Genomic DNA, 4,999 nt, shown 5'->3' with positions numbered 1-4,999 from the left:
TCCTTCCCTCATCCTCTCCCCTTACTCTCCTATTTCTTGATCTGTACACCCTTTCAAGAGTCCTTCCCTCATCTTATTCCCTCATCCTCCTATTTCTCTGCAAGTTAAAAAGACTTTTTACATCCTTCTAGATGTATGTGTCATTCTCACTTTAACCCAGTTCTGAGGAAAATAAGTTTCTAGCACTACCAGCCCTCCACCACCTACTGCCCTCCACTGTAACAATTCTTCCATTCACACCTCATTTTTATGAGATAATTGCCCCATTTCACCTACCCAATTTTATTTTTTAGGATAATCCCATAATAGTCAACTCAACCCCAAGCCTTCTATCTATTTATGCTCTCTCAAAATACCCTAGCAATAACATTACTAAGAGTTACAGATTATGTTTTCCCATATGAGAAGTAAACAGTTTGACCTTTTAAAATTCTTTATAATTGGTCTTTCATGTTTAACTTTTTTCTGTTTCTCCTGATTCTTTTAGATCAAATTTCCTGTTCAGTTCTGGTCTTTTCTTCAAGCAAAATTAGAAATCCATTAATTCATTAAAAACTTTTTTTTTGCTCTTCCAGATTACACTTAGCTTTGCTGGGTAAGTTATTCATGGTTGCAAACCAAACTCCTTTCCTCTTTGGAATATTGTGTTCCATGCCCTTCAGTCATTTAATGTAGAAGTTGCTAGATCTTGTGTTATCCTGATTGTATCTACACAATATTTAAATTGTTTATTTCTAATTGCTTGTCATATTTTCTTCTTGATCTGCAAGTTTCTAGACTTAGATATAATGTTCCTGTGAATTTTCATCTCAGAATCCTTTTCAGGTGGTGCTTGGTAGATTTTTTTCAATTTCTATTTTAAACCCTAGTTCTAAAACTTAAGGTCAATTTTCCATAATAAAAACTTAGTCTAGTGTCTAGACTCTTTTTTTTTTATCATGGCTTTCAGGTAGTCCAAGAATTTTTATATTATCTCTCCTTGATGTGTTTTCCAAGTCAGTTGTTTTTGTAATGAGATATTTCATTTTCTCCTCTATTTTTTTATTCTTTTCATTTTGTTTTATTAATTCTTCATGTGTTATGAAGTCATCAGCTTCCTCTTGCCCAATTCTAGTATTTAAGGAGTTATTTTCTTCTGAAAATTTTTGGATCTCTTTTTCTAATTGGCTGACTTTCTTTTCATAATTTTCTTCTTGCATTACTCTTATTTTTTTTCCTAATTTTTCCTCAATTTCTTTTATTTAATTTTAAAAATCCTTTGAAAGCTCTTCTAAGAACTCTTTTGAAACTTATGACCTTTTTATATTTCTATTTGAAATGTGAGGAATAACTGTTTTGACTTCACTGTCTTCTTTTGAGTTTGAACTCTGATCTCTATCACCCTAGTAGCTATCTGTGGTCAGGTTCTTTCTCTTTTGCTTACTTGTATTTTCAAGCAGCTTAATTCTTGGCTATTAGCTTTATGTTAGAGTTGGACTCTAGTCCTAAGAGACGGGGAATAACATCTCAGGCTTCCGATTTTTCATGTTGTTGTTTTCTGAGTTCTGTCTGGGGGCCTGACCTCAGGTACTATTCTCTGTCCCTAAGCCACAACCAGGCCCCAGTGATGCTGTCACTGCAAATGCTATTACTCCCTGTGGTCCTTCCCACAGTTGCCAGCTTCCACTTACTTACCTCTCTGACCTGGAACCAAAATCAGGGACTTCACTTTCCTGCCAGTGTCCACAAACAGCAAGGTCCTGACCCTCTGTGATACATTGGCCAGCATGTACTTGCTCTTCCTCAGCCACTGCCACAGCCTGAGATTAAATCTGGCAAGCTCCCCTGGTCCCTGTGTTCAGTGGCAGCAGAGGGCCCTGCAATCTTCCCCTGATTAGCCGTCAGACTGCCACACTGTCCATGGGGAGAAAGTTCCTGAAGTTGAAACTGCCACCTGACAAAGTTGTCCCCCAGGGCTTGTTTGTTGACTCCGAGGTATATGCACTTCAACCCTGAGATCATGCCTTTGCTAGGAAGTTCTTAGGCATACAATTGCTTTACTCAGACTATTATTTATTTCTGTCACTCTAAAGTTCACTTTGAGACACTATTTTAAATTATTTGTGGGTAAATTTGGGAGAGCCAGGTAACTTCCTGCCTTTTCCATCCATCTTCCCGGAATCCTCTTTACTACCTCAGTTTCTGGGAAGAGTGGGTTCAGACTTGACATCACTCCAAGCTTATAGCCTAAAGTAAGTCTTTGTCTCAAGTCCTAGTCGTATAGCTGGATCCTGGAAGCTTCTTCTTATTCACTCTTAGGGGCATTCTGAGCTGACTGCAAAACCAGGCATGGAACCAAGTTCCCAGGCTCCCAGACTCTCAGACTCCCTGCTTGCTCTTCTTATCTTTTGAAATGAACCAAGTTACAGCTCCTGACTTTTTCACTTAATTGAAATAACAAACAATGAGTCAGGCAAAGAACCAAGCTTCACTCCATTCCTTGAACTTCAGTTTCACATTGTCATTTGTTTATTGGATATTTCAAACTGAATGTCTCGGAAACATTTCAAACTCTACGTGTCCAACCTTATTATCTTCCCCCATGACAATCCCCTTTTCCAAATTATTCATTCCATTTTGGCTCCTTGTCCTGTGATTTTTTTTTTAATACCTATCAAATAATTGATACCATTTGACATGAGGCTAATTTTTTTCTTATATTTTTCAGAACCATTTTATTCCAAACCAAGCAATAGTATAAATATCTTACGTAATAAAAGAGATGGAAATAGTGGTTATAAAAGTATTATGTAATTGTGAATGGGATCAATTGTACAGCTCTCTTTGTAAAAACCTACACACCGATTTTAATTTTCCCTTTTTTCTTACATAAGGCACTATCTTGGATGACTGCTATAGTTCATTACATTTTAGCTTTAACAATTTGATAGCACTCTTTTAAATTTTACTTAAATCTTTTATTTTACTTGTAAAGTCCTTTGTAATTTTTCAGGAACCATGGGAGTATTTTTCACTAACGAAATAATGAATACTGCCAATCAGAATTACTAAAAGCAAACCTAAATTGTCAGTACGTACCATATTTGCATTTCATGTGTATTTGGGATTTGAACTAGGCAGTTAGGTGCTCATTTAAGACTCTTGGTTGTTAAAGGGTTGCAAAGTTAACATTTAGAAAGAAGAAGGATGGTCATCAGACATCAGTATTGACTCACCAAGAATAGTCTCTCCCAGACAAGAAATTGCAAGAAAAAAAGAGTAGAGCTGTATGAAGAGACTGATGAAGGTATACTGATAACTCACTAACAAACTCAGACAGGTACATGTATAAAAAAGCATAAAAAGATAGGTGATAAAGTGTAACTTACAAAAGAGTGACTGAGGAGACTAACATGAATTTAAAGGATCTTTGGAAGGATAACAAAATTGATTTTAAAGGTATTTTGGAAATAAGAGGGTTTTTTTTAATAGGCATAGAGCAGTGTACAGCATAGATTAGACAAGAAAAATGAATGAAGAAAGGCAGAATCACTCACTTCTCTTTTGATACTGGTTCTTTTTCTGCTAAGGAGAAGAATTTTAAAATAGAGAAGAAATAGGAAGAAATTATAAGAAGTGGATTCAAGTTAAGATAATCAAAAAGGGCTCTTCTATTTATCAATGTAATCCAATAGTCCTATCAGTTACAAAGGGCAGATTTGTGCTGAATATAAAGAAAAGCTTTACAATAATGAAAGCTGTTAAAAAAAAATAGAGTAGAGAGACTAGAAATGATGTGGCCTTCTATCACTGGAAGTCTTCAATTGGGAATTTGAAGACCATTTTTTGGAAATGTTTTAGTGGAGATTTTGCTTCAAGTAAGCTTTGTCCTAGATAGCACCTGAGGTCTCTGCCAACTCTGAGATTCTATAATTCTGAGTCTAAATTGCTAAATAAATAAATAACTTTTTGATCACACAATGACTTTAAACCAATCCCCACAGTCCTTTATTTTAGTTTAATGTATATGTTGTACACAACAAACACAAACAGCAAAGCATAAGGATTTTTTTAATGTGCTTTTCTGCTATTATAATTTTTGTGACACTTCTAGGACTGATTCACAGTAATTCCATGATCAAAAGAACAGTTTGAGAAATGGTTCCCTATAATCTGAAAGAATTGTTATCTTTTTTCTTAAATGGTCAACATTAAAAAAAAAAAAGTGTTGGTTTAATTTCCCAGGAAAATAATCTCTACTATTTCCTTCAGAGCCTTGGCCCCCCTCATCATGAAACATCCAATTATTTCTACTGTCTTTTCAACCTGTAACATTCCTCTCTAAGGCCTGTCCCCTTCTCCCATTGGTGGGTTCCTCCAAAGAACTCCATTTTGAGAAAGTACCAAGGTTAGCCTTCATTCCTTTCCTGGCTTCTGGACTTCAAAAGCATGCATCTATACTGGGCACCTTCATTTCCCACCACCACCACCCCCACACATATTTCTAAGGTCCCTTTTACATGTTCTTTTCCGTCATTAGAATGTAAACTTTTTGAGGGCAGGAGCTGTCTTCTTCTTGCTTATATCTATATCCCAAGCACCTAGCACATTACCTAGCACATAGTAAGCCCTTAATAGATGCTTGCTGCTTTTCTTCCTTCCTTCTGTCCTTTCTTTTCTTTCTTTATTCTTTCTTTGCTCCCTTCCTACTGATATTAAAAATCAAAATACTTCAAAATATCAATAGTCTTTATTGGTGTAGATAGTCCCTTCACTGAGAGAAATTAAATTCTTCTTTAGATAATCTTTTTCCATTGGGGATGACAAGGGGGTGATAGGTGTTTCAGGGACTCCAATGACCAGAGTCCCTGCTGGGCAGTCTGGAAGGAATTCACAAGGCCCAAGCAATCTTTTAAGTCGGGATTGTAAAAGTTTGTTAGGCTTTACAGTTGGAGCAGGTCTTAGGGAACCTGCAACCTTAAAGAAGTCATAGGTATAGTTTATAAAGAGTTACAATAGT

The sequence above is a fragment of the Petaurus breviceps genome, unplaced genomic scaffold (genome assembly GCF_028583685.1).
Source record: "Petaurus breviceps papuanus isolate PSGF00001 unplaced genomic scaffold, PetGlider_PUasm1.0 111, whole genome shotgun sequence".
Classification (NCBI taxonomy): domain Eukaryota; kingdom Metazoa; phylum Chordata; class Mammalia; order Diprotodontia; family Petauridae; genus Petaurus; species Petaurus breviceps.
This window is presented reverse-complemented; position numbering follows the sequence as displayed.